Genomic DNA, 21,013 nt, shown 5'->3' on the forward strand with positions numbered 1-21,013 from the left:
CCAATCCTCCGGCACTATCCCCATATCTAATGACATTTGAAAAATTACCGCCAGAGCCTCTGCTATTTCCTCCTTCACTTCTCTCAATGTCCTGGGGAAGATCCCGTCTGGTCCCGGAGACTTATCCACCTTTATATTCTTCAAAAGCCTTAAAACTACACCTTTTGTAATCTCTATATTCCCCATATTTACCCAATTTGCTTTTTTTATCCCACATCTCCCAATATCCTTCTCCTTAGTGAATACCGAAGAAAAGAAACTGTTCAATATCTCCCCCATTTCTCTAGGTTCCACACACAGTTTTCCACTCTGATTTTCTAAGGGACCAATTTTGTCTCTAGCTTTCCTCTTACCATTAACATATTTGTAGAACTCTTTTGGATTAGTTTTCACCCTGCTTGCCATAGTTTTCTCGTACCTTCTTTTAGCTTTCCTAATTCCTCTCTTAAGATTCCTCTTACATTCAATGTATCTTTCAAACATCTCCTTAACTCCATGCTTCTTATATCTAATGTACGCCTCCCTTTTTCTTCGAACCAAGTTTCCAATATTCCTTGAAAACCATGGCTCTCTCAAACCTTTTGCCCCTCCTTTTAACCTAACAGGAACATAAAGCTTTTGCACTCTCAAAATCTGATCTTTAAAAGACTTCCATCTCTCTACTACATCCTGCCCATAAAACAAATTGTCCCAATGCACACCCTGCAAGTCCTTTCGCATCTCCTCAAATCTAGCTTTTCCCCAATCAAAAACCTCAATCCTTGGCCCTGATTTCTCTCTTTCCATAATGACATTGAAGCTGATGGCATTATGATCACTGGACCCGAAGTGCTTGCCAACACTAACCTCCGTCACTTGACCCATCCCATTTGCCAACAGTAGATCTAACACTGCTCCTTCTCTGGTCGGCACCTCTACATATTGTTGTAAAAAACTATCTTGCACACATTTCACAAACTCTAACCCATCCATTCCTTTCACAGAATGTGTTTCCCAATCTATATGTGGAAAATTAAAATCTCCCATAATTACAACCCTGTGCTTATCACAAATATCTACTATCTCCCTACAGATTTGCTCCTCTAGGTCTCGGTCCCCTCCGGGTGGTCTATAATACACCCCTACAAGTGTAACCTCTCCTTTCCTACTCCTCAGTTCCACCCAAATAACCTCCGTGGATGTGCCCTCTAATCTATCCTTCCTAGGCACTGCTGTAATATTTTCCCTGACAAGCAATGCAACCCCACCTCCTCTTGCCCCTCCGACTCTATCACACCTAAAACAACGAAACCCAGGGATATTCAGTTGCCAATCACATCCCTCCTCCAACCATGTCTCACTAATCGCTACCACATCATACTTCCAAGTATCAATCCACACCTTCAGCTCATCCACCTTTTTTACAATACTCCTGTAATTCTTTTATTGATATTTCTGGTTCTGTTAAGTATATTATGACGTCATCTGGAAATAGACTGATTTTATATTCCTTCTCTTTTATTTTTATCCCTCTTACTTTATTTTCTGTTCTTATCAGTTCTGCCAGTGGATGTATAGCTAACGCGAACAGTGAGGGAGATAGTGGACATCCTTGCCTAGTTGATCTGCTTAATTTAAATTGATTTGATATATATCCATTTACTCTCATATTCGCCAATGGTCCCTTATATAATGCTTTAATCCAATTAATATATTTCTCTGGTAGGTTGAACCTCTGTAGTACTTTGGATAAATAATTCCATTCTACTCTGTCAAAGGCTTTCTCTGCGTCTAAGGCAACCACCACTGTTGGCGTCTTGTTTCCTTGTACTGCATGGATTAAGTTAATGAACTTACAGATATTGTCCGTTGTTTGTCTTTTCTTAATAAATCCAGTTTGATCTAGTTTTACTATTTTTGGTACACAGTCGGCCAATCAGTTTGCTAATAGTTTTGCTATTATCTTATAATCTGTGTTAAGTAGAGATATTGGTCAATACGATGCTGGTGTTAGTGGATCTTTCCCCGTCTTTGGTATTACTGAATCTGGCATGTTTTGTGTTACTTCAATGTGGTTCGTTACTTCCAGGAGAGGAGGAATTAATAAGTCTTTAAATGTTTTATAGAATTCTATTGGGAGTCCATCCTCACCCGGCGTTTTATTGTTCGGTAGTTTTTTTAATATATCCTGTATTTCCTCTATTTCAAATGGTTTTATTAATTTATTTTGCTCCTCTTCTTGTAATTTCGGTAGTTCAATTTTAGCTAGAAACTCATCTACTTTGTCTTCTTTCCCTTCGTTCTCAGTTCGATATAGTTGCTTGTAGAATTCCTTGAAGTTTTCATTGATCGCTGGATTATATGTAATTTGTTTGTCCTTTTTCCTTGATGCCAATACCGTTCTTTTAGTTTGTTCTGTCTTAAGCTGCCAAGCTAGTATTTTGTGCGTTTTTTCTCCGAGCTCATAATACTTCTGTTTTGTCTTCATTATTTTCTTCTCCACCTTATATGTTTGTAATGTTTCACAAGATCACACGAGATCACAATTACATAACTTATTATCTTCCCTCTGATGAACGCTTTCATTGCATCCCATAGTATAAACTTATCTTTCACTGATTCCATATTTATTTCAAAGTACATTTTAATTTGTCGCTCAATGGATTCTCTAAAATCCTGTCTTTTAAATAGCATTAAGTTTACTCTCCATCTATGCGTTCTCAGTGGGATGTTTTCCAGCTCTATTGCTAATAACAGGGGTGAGTGATCCGATAACAATCTAGCTTTATATTCCATTTTCCTAACTCTCCCTTGGATGTGGGCTGATAACAGGAACAGGTCTATCCTTGAGTATGTTTTATGTCTACTCAAATAATGAGTATTCCTTCTCCTTTGGGTGTTGTCTCCTCCATATCTCCAAAAGTTGCATTTCCTGCATCAATTTAACCATAAATTTGGTTACTTTGTTCTTTGTGCTAGCCTTTTTTCCAGTTTTATCCATCTTTGAGTCCAAATTAAGGTTAAAGTCCCCTCCTATCAGTATATTTCCCAGCATATCTACAATCATCAAAAAGATATCTTGCATAAATTTTTGACCCTCTTCATTAGGTGGATATACATTGAGCAAATTCCAAATATTTCTGACACTTTATCATTACATACCTCCCTGCTGGATCTATTATTTCCTCCTCTCTTTTGATTGGTACATTTTTATTGATTAATATAGCTACTCCTCTGGCTTTTGAGTTATATGATGCTGCCGTTACGTGCCCTACCCAGTCTCTCCTTAATTTCATGTGTTCCACTTCAGTTACATATGTTTCTTGCACGAATGCTATATCAATTTTTTCTTTCTTCAGTAAATTTAACAGCCTCTTCCTTTTGATTTGGTTATGTATTCCGTTAATATTTATAGTCATATAATTCAACATGGCCATTTCATACTTTGTTTACCTCTCATTTCTGCTTCCTCATTATCATCTTTCCCCCATATCCATTTCTGTATTTTTTTGAACATACTGTAAGACCACACTTCTAAAACATAAAATATTTCCACTATTCCCACATCTAAAATTCCCTTAACCCCTAATGTTCCCCCCCCCCTCTCTGAGTTTCCCCTTGTCCCTTGCCGGGCAACCACATCTCCCCTCTCCATTTGGATTGCGAACCTGCTCGCAAGCGTCAACTGATTTCGCAGTGACTGTCATTCTCTCCCACCCACCCCCCTCCAGAAAAGACTTTTATCTTCACATATAACAAAGCTCACCCTCTTAATTCCCCCCTTACTTCCTTTCTTCCCTTTCTTCCCCTTCTTAGTTCTTACTTGTACATTAATTTTCTTCTTTGTATGAAGTTTGTCTTCATTCTTGTTCTTGTTACATCTCTTCATCTCTCTGTCTGTTTTGCAGGCGTTCTGCAAATTCTCGTGCTTTCTCCGGATCTGAGAACAGTCTGCTTTGCTGCCCCGGGATAACTATTTTAAGCACCACTGGATATCTTAACATCAATTTATAGCCTTTCTTCCATAGGGTCGATTTTGCTGCGTTAAACTCCTTCCTCTTCTTCAGGAGCTCAAAACTTATGTCTGAGTAGAATTTTTTTTTTTGATCTTTGTATTCTAGTGGCTTTTTGTCTTCTCTCATTTTTTTCATTGCCTTCTCCAATATATTTTCTCTTGTCTTATATCTCAGTAATTTTACTAGAATGGATCTTGGTTTTTGTTGTGGCTGAAGGGAATGGACAGTACATGGATAAATTTTTTTTTAAAGAATATATGGAAGCATTAAAAGAATGGCTGACATGAGAATTTAGTGAAATAAAAAGAAGAATAAAAGGTACAGAAGAAAAAGTGAGTAGATTAGAGATGGTCATGACAGAAATAGGGAAAAGAGTAGACAAGATGGAAGAACGAGAAACAGTCGTAGAAATGGAAGTGGACGACTTAAAAAGTAAACTGGAAGAATCTGATAAAAAAGTTAAAGAAACACAGGAGTTGTTAGCTCAGAAGATGGATATAATGGAAAACTATAATAGGAGAAACAATATAAAGATAGTGGGCCATGAGGAAGATGAAGAAGGCAAAGATATGAAAGAATTTATAAAAGAATGGATCCCCAGGGTCCTAGGAATGCCAGAATTACAGGAAGGAATGGAAATAGAAAGGGCACACAGAACATTAGCCCCTAAACCACAGCCACAACAAAAACTCAGAGTACATACATGACATCACATACAACCCTGAGATTCTTTTCCTGTGGGCGAGGCAGAATTGCCACTTATCGGTTGTCCAAAAAAAAACTGTACTCAAAAATGTACTGCAATGCATGAGGGGAAAGACGTCAAATGCAAAAGTAAGAGTCCTTAAATGAAGCTCTGAGTTTGTTATTGAGGAGTCTGATGATGGAGGAGTAGCAGCTGTTCCTGAACCTAGTGATACAAGTCTTGTGGCACCTATTCCTCTTCCCTGATGTGAGAACAGAGCGTGTGATGGGTGGGTGGTGTGGATCCTTGATTGCTGTTGCTCTCAGACTGCAGTGTTCCCTGTAGATGTTCTCATTTTTGGAAAGGGTTTTGCCAATTATATCTTGGACTGTGTCCACTACCTTTTGCAGGGCTGCCTGCTCTGGGGTATTGGTGTCCCTATACCAAACCATGATGTAGTCGGTCAGCACACTTTCCACCACATATCTGTAGGTTTGTTAGGGTTTCAGATGTTATACCAAATCTCTGCAAATTTCTTGAGGAAGTGGAGGTGCAGACGTGATTATGCCTTCCTGAAGTCAACAATCAGCTCCTTGGTTTTGGTACATTGAGTGCGAGGTTGTTAGTGCACCATTCAACCAAGTTTTCAATCTCCCTCCTGTATGCTGGCTCATCGCCTCTTTTTATGCAACCCATGACCCTGGTATTGCCACCGAATGTATAAATGTTGTACTGAGCTACACAGTCATAGGTGTTTTGCGAGTAGAGCGGGGACTAAGAATGCAGCCCTGTGGTACTCTGGTTCTGATGGAGATTATGGAGGAAAGAGTCGGTGTAAAGAGGTATGAGGAAAGGATGAGACGGGCTGGTAGGTTATATCTGGTGTCAAGTGAGGTGGGAGATAACAGGCAGATGTAATAAGGTGAGGTGGGATGATTTGAGATGGAGGCTGCTGGGTGATAGGTGGAAACATGAGGAAAAATGATCAGGCAGTTGGAACTGCAGAGGGTAGATGATACCCTGAATGAGAAAATGGAGGGATGATGTGCAGGTGAAACCTGATAGGGAGGGAATAGGAGAGGTAGATCAAGACAAGAAATCCAGGGGATACTTGTGTGGGTAGATGGAACTAGGTGGGGGAGGGTATGAAACAGGGTTACAGGAGGATAAAAGTGGACTGGTATAAGTGGATAAAGGAACACAGTTGGAGTTGGTTACCTGAAATTGGAAAATAATGTTTATCATTGGGTTGTTGGCTAAGTTGGGCTACATTGACAACTGTGTATTGATGCTGCTTCTTGGACATATAGAAGTTGTCAATTGCATCACTTTTGCTGTTAACTTCCATCTTGACCTCATTCACTTTGGACAATTTCTGATACTTAACTTTCTTTTCTGGGTCATTCTGTCTTTATCTCAGGTCAAAATTACCCACCAATTTCTACTATGAGCCAACTGATACCTCAACCACCTAATATCCACCATTCCTCTCTCTCTCTCTCTCTCTCTCTCTCTCTCTCTCTCTTGCTTTCTCTGTCTACAATTCAGTTGTTTCAAAATTAAACTTTCCATTCCAGTACTTCTGAAATTTTCTCTTTCAGATATGTGGCTCCCCCCTCTATTAGGCCCTTGCTCACATTTCTACCATTTCCTGGGAATCTGCTCCATCATTCTCTCCTCCAGAGCAGAGTGTTCCTGTGGTCCTCTGCCCTTTACTGGTTCTACTTACCACCTCCAGACTTTGTCTCTACCTCCCTACCCCCTCCCAAAATAAAAGCTGTCTCCATCTGGCTACTTTTTTCTCCTACCATCCCATCTCAAAATTTAATTTCTCCCACTGGAATTCTCTGGCCATCATCCCCTTTTCCTGGTTTCAGCCCTGGCAGCCCCTGGCTTGCCACTACCATTTTCTCTATGTACTGGCTATCCTCCCTCCACACTTTCAGTCTCAATATATTTGCCAGCTCTTGTCAATAAGTTATTTCATATCAATATTGTTCTTTAGACTGAAAGTTTTTATTTGTTCTGGACAAAGCATTTTAAATATGTTATTTTTTTTTTAGTTTTAGGTTTATTTTTTACTAATGAACATTTCAAAGAGAAGCCTATTTTACTTAAATTTATTAGGACTAATACCACCTGTGGAGACTGTTTTAAAAAGTGCTCCATTTAAATGTGTTTTATGCATAAATAAAACTCATTTTTATTGATGTCTGTACTGGCAAATTATTAAACATTTTTAGTATTATTCTTCTTTAAAATATATTTGTCTTATTTTGTGCTGCCTTCTACGGCAGTTACTTAAGTGTCCTTTATCCCCTAATATAATAAAGGCAACATCAAGGGGTTAGAATATTAATTTTGTTTTGTGGTTTCAATTTGGAATCGGTGGAATACGTTGTGATGAATTGCTGAATGGTTCATTTCCTCAAACAATTTCTCACTAAGCTTGTCTGACAGCTTCTATATTGCTGTAGCCAGTAATTTGTAGTACAGTAATGGTTGCTGTGAGTTGTCTCTGTACCACTCCTATGACCTTTAATAAGGATTAACACCCTCTGTTGGTGACAAAATGAAATTACAAACAGGCAGTGTCCCAAAGAGAAATAATTAACAGCTGCAATCTGTTCATTACTTTGCTAACCACTGCAGTTAAAAATGATAAATACAAAGATGCAGACAAGCACTCAGAAATATCTAACATCTGAATTTTTAATTGCATGATATGAATACATTTTAATGATTAAAATAACAATCATTATCTTGCTCTGATGCACTTTAATTAGTCTTTGTCCATCCTTGGCGATCATTAATTTTATATTTTAAGGTTATTAATAGTGTTGCTTAATGAATCCAAATATGATTGTATTTTTAATACAGTTGTTGCAGCAATTTGTGTCTTTAGCAGCAGTCTTCTAAAAGAGCAGCTGTTGCATTTTCAAATCTTGTCTTCTACAGGGAAAACACATTTGCAGTTGTCATGGGTATATAGCAAATGGCTGATGCAATAAAGAACAAGCTAAAGCTTTAGAATCTTTAAAACTATATGAATTTTATTGCTCATGATAAGTGCTTTGATCTCTGTTATGTACTTAAGCCCTGTAATTATGTTGCATAATTGCTAAACGCATTTTTCACAATAAATCCTCCTTGTGATTTGTAACTGAGTTCAATCGCAGGTCTGTCCTTTTAATTAGATTGAATTATTAGCTTTAAGGTGATTCTCCAATTACCATCCTGTAATTTTATTATCATTTGTAGATTTCAACAATATCATTCAATTCTCCTGACTCGCAAAAATTGCACTTTGGGGATAAATGAATAATAGCGGGCTATCTTTTTCACACAAGAAACACACCACTAAGTTTCAGTCCCACTCTAGAAGACTTGAGTTGTAATCACATCTGGCATTCTGCACATCGTGCTGCAGATGAACTTCTGGTTTTGTTCACTTTTAAACTTTAAAAAAAAACTTATTAGCTGGTCACATGAAAAACTTTGCCTTTTTACAGGCTTGGAAAGCCCCTGAATCGTGTTTCTGAAATGCATGCAAGTTATTTTACTTTGAGCAGATCTAATGCCTGAGGAAAGAATGGAGAACTTGTAAGCACTATGTAAGCTTTTCAGATCACTGCTGTTGTACAATTTTCATCTGTATTGAGCTCTTAGAATAAACCCTCCATATTCATAAAGTAAAGGTTGTGAATTTCAAAGATCAGAGAGGCCATTTGCATGCATTGAGAAGAATGAAGCTGATCTTTTCTTTATTGCTTGGCTAATCAATGATGCAAAGAAACCAGCAAAATCTTGCACATTTGGGGAGATTTGTTACATAATGTATTACATAATTGATTTTCCTCCTTTCCTACATGTGCTAATTCATTCTAAGGTATGATTTCAGTAGTACAAGTGATTGTTTTGGTGTGAATTTGGAATGAGTTCATGTTAGAACTGGATCCATATCTTCCCAACCTCCCCACCACCCTATCCCCACACATTCCATTTTCTAACTTTCAAACCTCCTCACCATTCCCAAATATCTTATATTGTCAGCTGCAACTCTATAAAAATATGCACAAATGCTTTAGCTGAGACAAGTTGATTTAGGAAGATGAATCAGATTTTTTTTTCATATGAGAGTACTGAATTTCATTCTAAGGTGTTCGCTTGCGAGTAATTTGGGAAAACACATAAAATGGTGCTTTGGGACCTTCGGAGTATCTCCAGTACTTTTGTGTATTTTCTACAATCACTTTCTAGTTTCACTCAAGGTCATTTTCTTTGTAACAAATGCTACAGTTATAGCACAAATATATCCTATAACTTGCAAATACACCAAAATAATTCACATGCAAATAAATTACTATGCAGTGTTTGAAAAGGTGTCTGGGAGGAAATGGAAGGGGGGGAGGGGAGGGAAGAAAGACAGAACAAAGTTCCCCTGCGGTCGATCCCCTCAATAATAATTATACAGTTTTAAATACTCTTGGGGGATAAAGTGAGTTAGGGGAGTAGATAGGAGGATTGCTGGACGAGATCGGGCCTTCCAGTTGTTATGTTGCCTCCCAGGTGCCAGTCAGGGATGTTTCTGATCAAGTACACCGTATTCTGGCTGGCGGGAGCGGGGTTTGGGGGTGGGGGGGGGGGTGAGCAGCCAGATGTCGTGATCCATGTAGGCAGCAATGACATAAATAGAAGTGAGGATGAGGCCCTGAAGAAAGAATATATGAAGTTAGGAAAGAAGTTAAAAAGCCGGACTTTAAGGGTGGTAATCTCAGGATTGTTGCCTGTGCCACGTGCTAGAGAGAGTAGGAATAGGATGAATGTGTGGTTAAAGTTGGTGCAGGGGAAGGGCTTCACATTTATGGATTATCGGCATCTCTTCTGGGGAACGTCTGACCTGTACAAAAGGGATGGGCTACACTTGAACTGGAGGGGGACCAATATCCTCGCAAGCAGGTTTGCTAGAGCAGTTGGAGAGGGTTTAAACTAGTTTGACGGGGGGAGGGGGGGGTGGGAATCTGAATGAGAGTATGGAGATTATGGTTAAAAAAAAACCTAGATTTGAAGGGAGAGAAGAACCAGAAAGTTAAAGTTAATGAAGAAGAGAGGGTAGTAAAAGTAGATGGTAATCTAATGGCGTGCATAGGTGTGTATGTTTTCTATGTATGTATGTATTTCAATGCAAGGAGAATTGTAAGAAAAGAACTAAGAGCATGGATTGACACATGGAAATATATTATACGTGATATTGTAGCCATCAGTGGAACTTGGTTGCAGGAGGGGCATGATTGGTAGCCAAATATTTAGGCATGATAGAACAGGGGGGATAAAAGGTGGAGGAGTCGCATTGCTGGATATAGAAAACAGTACGGCAGTGCTACGACAGGATAGATTGGAGGGCTCGTCCAGTGAGGCTATTTGGGTGGAATTGAGGAATGGCAAAGGCGTGAAAACACTAATGGGAGTGTATTCTCTTCTCTCTTTGGCTTGGCTTCGCGGATGAAGATTTATGGAGGGGTAACGTCCATGTCAGCTGCAGGCTCGTTTGTGGCTGACAAGTCCGATGCGGGACAGGCAGACGCGGTTGCAAGGGAAAATTGGTTAATTGGGGTTGGGGGTTGGGTGTTGGGTTTTTCCTTCTTTGTCATTTGTCAGTGAGGTGGGCTCTGCGATCTTCTTCCAAGGAGGTTGCTGACCGCCGAACAGTGAGGCACCAAGATCCACAGTTTGAGGCGATATCAGCCCACTGGTGGTGGTCAATGTGGCAGGCACCAAGAGATTTCTTTAGGCAGTCCTTGTACCTCTTCTTTGGTGCACCTCTGTCTCGGTGGCCAGTGGAGAGCTCGCCATATAACACGATCTTGGGAAGGTGATGGTCCTCCATTCTGGAGACGTGACCTACCCAGCGCAGTTGGATCTTCAGCAGCGTGGATTCGATGCTGTCGGCCTCTGCCATCTCGAGTACTTCGATGTTGGTGATGAAGTCGGTCCAATGAATGTTGAGGATGGAGCAGAGACAACGCTGGTGAAAGCGTTCTAGGAGCCATAGGTGATGCCGGTAGAGGACCCATGATTCGGAGCCGAACAGGAGTGTGGGTATGACAACGGCTCTGTATACGCTGATCTTTGTGAGGTTTTTCAGTTGGTTGTTTTTCCAGACTCTTTTGTGTAGTCTTCCAAAGGCGCTATTTGCCTTGACGAGTCTGTTGTCTATCTCGTTGTCGATCCTTGCATTCGATGAAATGGTGCAGCCGAGATAGGTAAACTGGTTGACTGTTTTGATTTTTGTGTGCCCAATGGAGATGTGGGGGGGCTGGTAGTCATGGTGGGGAGCTGGCTGATGGAGGACCTCAGTTTTCTTCAGGCTGACTTCCAGGCCAAACATTTTGGCAGTTTCCACAAAACAGGACGTCAAGCGCTGAAGAGCTGGCTCTGAATGGGCAACTAAAGCGGCGTTGTCTGCAAAGAGTAGTTCACGGACAAGTTGCTCTTGTGTCTTGGTGTGAGCTTGCAGGCGCCTCAGATTGAAGAGACTGCCATCTGTGCGGTACCAGATGTAAGCGGCGTCTTCATTGTTGAGGTCTTTCGTGGCTTGTTTCAGCATCATGCTGAAGAAGATTGAAAAGTGGGTTGGTGCGAGAACGCAGCCTTGTTTCATGCCATTGTTAATGGAGAAGGGTTCAGAGAGCTCATTGCTGCATCTGACCCGACCTTGTTGGTTTTCGTGCAGTTGGATAATCATGTTGAGGAACTTTGGGGGGCATCCGAGGCACTCTGGTATTTGCCAAAGCCCTTTCCTACTCACTGTGTCGAAGGCTTTGGTGAGGTCAACCAAGGTGATGTAGAGTCCTTTGTTTTGTTCTCTGCACTTTTCTTGGAGCTGTCTGAGGGCAAAGACCATGTCATTAGTTCCTCTGTTTGCGCGAAAGCCGCACTGTGATTCTGGGAGAACATTTTCGGCGACACTAGGTATTATTCAATTTAGGAGAATCCTAGCGAAGATTTTGCCTGCAGTGGAGAGCAGCGTGATTCCCCTGTAGTTTGAGCAGTCTGATTTCTCGCTTTTGTTTTTGTACAGGGTGATGATGATGGCATCACGAAGGTCCTGAGGCAGCTTTCCTTGGTCCTAGCAGAGCTTGAAAAAGTCATGCAGTTTGGCATGCAGAGTTTTGCCGCCAGCCTTCCAGACCTCTGGGGGGGGATTCCATCCATACCTGCTGCTTTGCCACTTTTCAGTTGTTCAATTGCCTTGTATGTCTCTTCCCGGGTGAGGACCTCATCCAGCTCTAGCCTTAAGGGCTGTTGAGGGAGCTGGAGCAGGGCGGATTCTTGGACTGAGCGGTTGGCACTGAAAAGAGATTGGAAGTGTTCTGACCATCGGTTGAGGATGGAGATCTTGTCGCTGAGGAGGACTTTGCCGTCTGAGCTGCGCAGCGGGCTTTGCACTTGGGATGAGGGGCCGTACACAACCTTTAGAACCTCTTAAAACCCTTGAAGTCGCCAATGTCCGCGCTGAGCTGGGTTCGTTTGGTGAGGCTAGTCCACCACTCATTTTGGATCTCCCGGAGTTTGCGCTGAAGATGGCTGCATGCGCGACGGAAGGCTCGTTTCTTCTCTGGCCAGGACAGCTTTAAAAGGTGAGCCTGGTGGTCAGCTCGCTTCTTTGCCAGGATGGCTTTGCAAGGTGAGCCTGGTGGGCAGCTCGCTTCTTTGCCAGCAGCTCCTGGATTTCCTGGTTGTTTTCGTCGAACCAGTCCTTGTTTTTCCTGGAGGAGAAGCCCAGTACCTCTTCAGTGGATTGCGGTATGGCAGTCTTCAGCTGATCCCAGAGGGTTTCAGGGGACGAGTCCATGAGGCGGATTGCATCCTCGAGCTTTGCTTGGAGGTTTGCCTGGAAGTTTCCTCTCATTTCGTCTGACTGCAAGTTTCCAACATTGAATCTCTTTCTGGGGGCTTTACTGTTCCTGGACTTTGGCTTGAAGTGAAGGTTGAGCTTGCAGCGAACAAGCCGGTGGTCAGTGTGGCATTCCGCGCTGGGCATGACAAACATAAAACAGTAAATTTTTAATTTTCCACCCATTGACTGGGATGCCAGAGGTATGAGGCTGCTTTGGCAGGCAAGGTTAAAAAAATAAGCCAAAAGAATAGTGAGGGATAAAACTGGACCGCTTTTTAAAATATTTTAAAGTTTTCATTCATAATGCAGTCAATTACAAAATTGTAAATGCATACATCAAATATTACTCATACATACAGTACATTGTTCACCCATCCCTCCTAAAACCCCCAAAAGAAAAAGAAAATAGAAATAGATAGAATAAAATAGATATAGAAAATAGAGGATTACTTCAGAAGTACTCTTCACAACACAATATCCTGTGTGTGTGTGTGAGAGAGAGAGAATTTTTTTGTCCCTGAATAAAATTTGAATCATATCTTGTTTTTCTTCTCCCTCTTTCAGTCGAAGAATTTTAATTTTATTTCTTCTACTAACATTTTCAACATTATTGATTTTTTTCCAAACATTTCATCCTTTCAACAGATCCCACAATAACTTCATTCTCCAATTTTCCCATGTTCTCCTGTACATTTTCAAATTTTGTTTCCACTTTTTTAACCTTATGATTTATTTTACCCACATCTTGGATTTTTTCCATATCAGCTGTCAACTTGATAAACTTTATATTCACCTGTTTTTACTTCAAACCTTGGATATACATTTCTTTAGCCAGTCCCATCATACATTGCAAATTTTTCTTACGAGCTCCTCCTGTGAAGTGTTTTTAGATTCTGTTCCTTGCAAGAAATTCTATTCAGATAAATCTTTCATCGAAGCTAATACTTCCTCAAATGGACTGCGCATGCCTGCTAATTTAGGCATGCACAGTGACACACCTCCTTCCTGCAAGTGTCCCCTCCATCTCAATTGTCTGTTGGGACCTCATCACAACTCCAGGTCCAGACACCTTCTACAATGGAGGCCTCCCTTTGAATTCCTTGGAGACACCATTAGATGATCCAACTATGATATTTTTCTTATTTGGATACACCTTAAAAGGTAAATATATTATTCTTGCAATGTTTCTTGTTAACTCTATCTTATTTCATTTAAATATTCTTTTTTCTCGAGAGGGTCGGGATCCCATGTCCTCCGTTTTCCCAATCACGTGACATCTCCCCCTCCCCCCACAAAAAAACTGGGCCCCTTGAGGAACAGAGGGGTAGGCTATGTGAGAAGTCAGAAGAGATGGGAGAAATTTTAAATGATTTGTTTTTGTTCAGTATTCACTAAGGAAAGGAATATTGAGCCAGGTGAAGTAAGGAAATCTGGAAGAGAGATCATGGATAATATACAGATTAATGAGGAAGTAGTATTGGCTATTTTAAAGAGAATAAAGATGGATAAATCTCCAGGTCCTGACAAGATATTCCCTAGGACCCTGAGAGAGGTTAGTATACAAATAGTGGGGGCTCTGACAGAAATATTTAAAGCCTCACTTGCCATGGAGGAGGTGCCGGAGGATTGGAGGGTAGCTCATATTGTTTTTCATTTTTTTTTTAAAAAAAAAAGCACCAAAAGTAAACCTGGTAATTATAAGCCTGTGAGTCTGACATCAGTGGTGGGTAAATTAATGGAGAGCGTTGTTAGAGATAGTATTATACAATTATTTGGAAAGATAGGGATTGATTAGGAGTAATCAACACAATTCTATACGTGGTAGATCATGTTTAACAAATCAAAGAATTTTTCAAGGCGGTTGCTAAGAAGGTTGACGAGGGGAAGGCTGTGGGTGTTGTCTATATGGATTTTAGTAAGGCTTTTGAGAAGGTTCCGCACAAAAGGTTAATTAGGAAGGTTTAATCATTAGGTACTAATGTTGAAGTAGTGAAATGGATTCACCAATGGTTGGATGGGATTTGCCAGAGAGTATTGGTGAAAATGGCTAGTCAAATTGGAGGTCGGTGACTAGTGGAGTGCCTCAGGGTCCATTGTTGGTTGTCCTATATATTAATGATCTAGATGATAGGGTGGTAAATTGGATTGTAAGTATGCAGATGATACTAAGATTGGTGGTGTTATGGACAGTGAAGAAGGTTATCAAAGCTTGCAGTGGGATATAGGACAGTTAGAAGATTGGGGCTGAAAAATGGCAGATGGAGTTTAATACTGATAAATATGAGGTGCTACTTTTTGGGAGGACTAATCAGCAAGGGTCATACATGTGAAATAATGGACAAATGAGGAATGCAGTAGAATAAAGGGATTTAGGAATTCTGGAACATATTTCCCTGAAAGTTGTCACAAGTAGATAGGTTGGTGAAGAAAGCATGTTGCTATGTTGACCTTCCTAAATCAGAGTATTGAATACAGAAGCTGGGATGTCATGTTGAAGTTATATAAGGTAGTTGTGAGGCCAAATTTGGAATATTGTGTGCAGTTTTGGTCACTGAATTATAGGAAGGATATAAAGAGAATAGAGAGGGTGCAAAGAAGATTTATAAGAATGTTATCTGGGTTACAGGGAAAGTTTGAGCAGGATGGAACTTTATTCCCTGGAGCATAGAAGGTTGAGGGGTGATTTGATAGAGGTATTCAAAAGATATGAATGGGACAGAGAGTCAATGTGGACAAGCTTTTTCCATTGAGAGTGGGGGAGATTCAAACAAAAGGATGTGGATTGAGATTGAAGGGGAAAAACCTAAAGAAACCTGAATTTCTTCACTTAATGGATGGTGGGAGTGTGGAATAAGCTTCCAGCCAAAGTGGGAGATACAGGTTGAATTTTAATATTTAAAGAAAAGTTGGATAGGTATATGGATGAGAGAGGTGTGGAGGGTTATGGACCAGGTGTAAGTCAATGGAACTAGTGGGAGAAGGGTTAAGCATGGACTAGATGGCCGAACTGGCTCCTTTCTATGCGGTAATTGTTATATTGTCAAATAAATGATCCTTCAGATGATTAGCCAAATAGTCAGCTTATCAGCAATATTAAACTCTTGGCAAAAGAAGTAATTTTGCTAAGTAAAATAAAGAAGGTGATGACAAGTCATTGTTAATCAGACAAGAGGAATTTGATTAGTGGCATTTCTCATGAACAAGTGTTGGGTCAATTTATTTTTTATCTTTGATAAGTATTAAGTTTACTGATGAGACAGAACTTGGCTGTATTGTGAACTGAAAGGGAAAAAGATGATTGCGGCAAGATGAAAACAGCTGATGGAATGGACAGGTAAGTTACACATTGGTAGAAAGAATGAGAGGAGTACACTATACAGAGACAAAATAGTTTTGGATTGTGTGCACGTCATAGAAAATGATGGGGCAAATTCAGAATGCAATTAATATGGGATGGACAATTCTGGGCTTTATTAATAGAGACTGTGTATGAAACTAGAGAAAACATGCTGAGCTTTTATAAAACAATGGTCTCATCTAAACTGAAATAGTGTCACCAGTTAGGTGATGGGTGTGAAGAGGGATTAGAAAAGATTTACAAAAATAGTTCCTGGAACTGGGACCTCAGTTACAAGGATAAATTAGGCTGGAAGTTTACTTTAGAGAAGAGGAGGCTCAGAGGAGATTTGATAAATGTGTGTAAAATGATGAGTGGTGTTAAAGTAGTGTTTAATGGTAGGTTGGTCCCTTTAGTTCAGAGGTTGAGGCTGGAGGCAACAAATTAAGAAACTAGAGGGAAAGAGTTTAAATCAGTCATGACATGGAGGAAACCTCTTTATAGAGTCATGTGGTTAGAGCCTGGAATGCACTATCTGGAAGCATGGTGGGGCTGTTTTCTTTGTGTCCTCAAGAAAAGCATGATAAATAGGGAAAAAAATTGCAAGACTATGGTGAAAGAATCATTTTATGGAACTAGACTCTATTAAAGAAATGGCACAGGTAATGGGCTGAATGTTCTCCTGTGTTGTAACTATGCTATGGTCTTATACTTATTATCTCCGTAGTTCCATTAAACCTTCAGTGTACAAGAGTATCCATATGCCTGGACGTTGTTTCAGTGAGTCAAACCGAGGCCAATAGGCATGCATACCATATGAGGCACAAAGATGGGATGAAGTGGAGTATAACTTTGCAGACTAATCAGAGACAGACAGGTAGTTATACCTGCAAAACCCGTGGTACAGAAACGTCAAAGGTTGCATTGCAGTGAGATATAGCAGGACATTTTAAAGAAAGCATATGTACAGATTTTCACTTTGGTTGAGCAGAAATTTCACAATACAGCAGGTGAATAATTGAAACAATATGACAGGAAGCATGGCTTGTCACCAATTCATTCCAAATGGATGCAGGATTTTTTTTCTGGATAATAGATATTCCAAATCTTTAAAAAAAACCCATCACATACAACCCTGTGATTATTTTTCCTGCAGGCCAGGCAGAATTTCTAATTATCTGTGACTATAAACTGTACTCAAGAAGAAATCAACACAAGAGAAATAAATGTAAACGAACTGAAAATACAGAAAAATAAATATTCAGAAATAAAAAAAATGAGCAAAGAGTCCTTAAATGAGTTTCTGATTGACTCTGTTGCTTAGGAGTCTGATGGTTTAGGTGTAGCAACTATTCCTGATCCTGGAGGTACAAGTCCTGTGGTATTTGTACCTCTTTCCTGATGGCAGCAGTGAGAACAGAGCATGTCCTGGATGGTGTGGATCCTTGATGATTGCTGCTGCTCTCTGATGGAAGTGTTCCATGTAGATTTTCTCAATGATGGGGAGAGTTTTTCCTCTGATGTACTATGTTGTACTCAGTACCTTTTGCAGGGGTTTCTGTTCAGAGATATTAGTACCCCCATACCAGGCTATGATGCAGCTGGTCAGCATACTTTTCACTACATATCTATAGAAGTTTGCCAAGGTTTCTGATGATGTTCTGAGCCTCCACAAACTCTTGAGGAAGTAGAAGCACTGGCTTGCTTTCTTCACAATGGTGTTAGAATAATGGGTCCAGGAAAGATCCTCCGACATAATGACTCCCAGGAATTTAAATTTGGTTACCCTCACCACCTCTGATTTCCCCCACTGATGACTGGATCGTACATCTCTGGTTTTCCTTTCCTGAAGTCTACAATCAACTTCTTGATCTTGGTGACATTGAGTTCAAGGTTGTTGGTAATACACCATTCAGCCAAGTTTTCAACCTCCCTCCTGCATGCTGACTCTTGCCCCCTTTTTATATATCTCACTATAGTAGTATCGTCAGCAAATTTGTAAATGCATTTTTTAATTGTGTTAACAACAAAATATCTTTTCATGTTTTTAGTTGCATTTACCTGTATAAGTATGCAGTAGAGTGATTTGTTTAAAGTTGGTGGCTGGAACAATGGCTGATAAAGACACCCTTGCAGAAGACTAACCATAGTGAAATTACAAATGTATTCAGGAGACACACGAGAGATGCACAGATGCTGAAATCTGGAGGAACTCAGTGGATTGAGCAGCATCAGTTGGAGAAAAAGAATTGTTGCTGTTTTAGGCCAGAAGCCTTCATGAATATTCTCATTTAGCCCTCATGATGGTTCCCAGCCTGAAACACCATCTGTTTTTGTCTCTTTGATGCTGCTTTACCTGCCGAGTTCTTCCAGCAGATTGTTGTTTCTTGGATTAAAGTGGTTGCACTTGTGTACAGAATGAATTGATACACCCTCTGCAGTACTTTTCTTATTGGGTTAGTTCATGCTTCATTGTGGGTGATGGTTTCATGTGATACTTCCACCCTTTGCTTTAATTTTCATCCCTGCTCATTGCAGGTGGAAATATGGAACCTGCTAATGGCAGGTGGTGGAACATCTTGCCTCCTTTTCTGCTTCTAAAATTTACACTGAATCTGGGCCACAGCTTGGCCATGCTGAGCTGAGAGACCAGGTATACTTGTTACCTAATCTCCCAGTTTTATGTTGACATGTTCAGCACAGCCCCATTCTTTTTGACTGAAGTTCCTGACGTGGATCATAAAGGTTAGTGAGTTAACTCTAATTTACTTATTTTTCTTTTAATTAATAATGTTTTAATTTTTTCACATCTGATAAATGATTCATTGGTTATGTTTTAATATTTTTTTGTAAATTAGAAACATTTTGAAATAGTTGGGAAGGGCTATCAAGAATTATATTGTAGTTCAGAAGTGTGGTCTTGGATTCTGCAGGCAGAGAGGCCCAGTTGCTGCTAGTCCACTCATTGTAAGGCCATTAAAGCAAGGCTTCAAGGTTGATTTGACCTGTCAGGTTACAAGAGATTAGTGTAGCTGCAGGAATCAAATGGTAGGTGTGTGCTGGTTCAAGCTTTTTGTTGAAGGCTTCATGTATAAAAATTAATACAGGATTCTAAAATTGCATCATAAATGTGATTTATGGTGTGAAAAATAAAAAATAAAAAAATAAAATAAAAAAATAAATGGAAAATTGCTGGCCTTTCAAGTTGGATCCTATAAATGTATTGGTTTAATCATTCAGATTGTACGGCTCTTTTTAAAGAAAAACATGTAATTGTGTGTACTAGGATGTACTGTGCCTATTGCTTGTCAACGGACAAAAATAGGTAAAAGAATAGAATATAGATAAAATTTCCAGGGCTTTAAAAAAAAATCACTCTAATTATTCACCAGTATCTTTCTGTCAGGCTTCTGCAGTTCCACTATATGACTCAAAACTAAAAGTGAATCCAACTATTATATATTATTCAGCTCCTTAATTGGCAAGAACAAGGTGAGAAGTGGGATAGGGGAAATCTACAGAGACTAATGGGGCACATATCAGAGACTTCTCAGTACAGAAGTCCCTTAGGTGATTGAAGTCAGCAAATATTTCATCAAGAGAAAAATCAAGGTGTTTAATTCACAAAATCCTGCCGGTATGATTATTGAGCAGCTTATTTTAGGAGTTTTACATAAACTCTTCTTTTATAGAAAAAGGAGGGATATGATTGATGCCTAATGCTGCAAAATTATGCAGCTGAATGCTGCACACATGATAACATATGAAGCTACGGTCAAGAAGAGGGTCTTTCCAGATGTATTTCAAAACAAAAACAAAAGGTCTGCCAGTGAGTTTTTTTTTTAAAAAACCTATATGGTTTCTGCTTTTTGGCGAATATTAGTTTCTCAATGTTTGTTTATTTCAATAAATATTTTTGAATATTTATTGATGAGTGCTGATGACAAAAAGACTGGAAGGAAAATGAATTCTGAGGCAGATGGAAAAAAACGTGGCAAATGGAAAAAGATGGGAGGTGAAAGGACAAGAAGATGGTAGATCGAGTATAATGTGGGAAGTTGTAATCTTATTTGGTTTAAGATGAAGAATTGGATAGGGGCAGCATTTTGATAGGAATAGAATTTGATAGCATTCATTTGAAATATTGAGAAATTGAAAGGATCATGTTGATCTGGCTCACAAGCTGCATAAAGTAAATGTTTGTACATAGCAAGGATTTGAAAAGATGAGTGTTGTCTTGGTCTTTGTTGTAAAGAGGTTAAAGTGCAAAAGTAAGGACGTCTTGAATTATACTGCACTTGCTGGAAAACTGATTAAAAGTTTATATTAGAAATATCCAGTAGGTCAGTCATCACAAAAACTGACACAAACTAGAAAGTCTAGTTATTTGAAAGTGTTGAACTGATTGAGTCCTGAGGGCTGTAACATACCCAGTTGGAAGGTGAGGTGCTATATCTTGTGCTTGTATTGTTGGATGTATATCAGACCAAAAACAAAGTTCAGAGCGTTTATGACATAGAGTTATTAAATGTGGGCAAACTCAAAGGGCTTTATTATCTACATTTTTAATATTCTTGGGTGACTGAACATTTGCTAGCGAGTTAATGGGTACAATTAATATTTAAACTTGCCTGCTTCCATTAATTAAAAAAAAAGTGGTACTTAAAATTCAACTCTGATGTCTGCAGTATTTGGACTTCCCTTGAAGATTGGGAATAAACCATCAAAGCAATTTAGAGGAGGCAAATCTGGAATGTGTAATAGTTTTTGACAATTTTTATAATTTATAAAATGAAATTTAAATGTGTGCAAATAAAAAGTTTGTTCATCTCCCAAATTATGTACAAGACTTTCAAAATTTCAATTCTGCACACCCACACTTTTTTATTCCCATGATTGAGAGTTTCAATTGCCAGAGATGTCAATACATATTAACTTTATCTCTATTAACATTATTCAGTATGTTTCCAATTATCCAAAATACTTGAGACTGGATGTTTTTCGGTTAACTAGATTTTTCTGATAACTGAGAAATTGCTTTAAGTATCTGAGCAGCATGAGCAGATTACTTGTATCACCAGTTTAAAAAAAAAAGA

General features: G+C 39.5%; 1 protein-coding gene and 1 long non-coding RNA gene across 6 annotated transcripts in view; one reads left to right on the plus strand and one right to left on the minus strand.

Moving 5' to 3' along the window:
• Nucleotides 1-21,013, plus strand: part of LOC138762198 (juxtaposed with another zinc finger protein 1-like) — a 163,372-nt gene that overhangs the window by 84,757 nt on the left and 57,602 nt on the right. The window lies entirely within an intron of this gene.
• The window catches only part of LOC138762199 (uncharacterized), a 29,143-nt gene continuing 15,504 nt past the window's right edge, over nt 7,375-21,013 (minus strand). Inside the window, exon 2 of the long non-coding RNA XR_011356816.1 lies at nt 7,375-7,632. This is a non-coding gene — a long non-coding RNA (uncharacterized lncRNA). The remainder of the gene's footprint in view (nt 7,633-21,013) is intronic.

Source organism: Narcine bancroftii, chromosome 4 (genome assembly GCF_036971445.1).
Source record: "Narcine bancroftii isolate sNarBan1 chromosome 4, sNarBan1.hap1, whole genome shotgun sequence".
Classification (NCBI taxonomy): Eukaryota; Metazoa; Chordata; class Chondrichthyes; order Torpediniformes; family Narcinidae; genus Narcine; species Narcine bancroftii.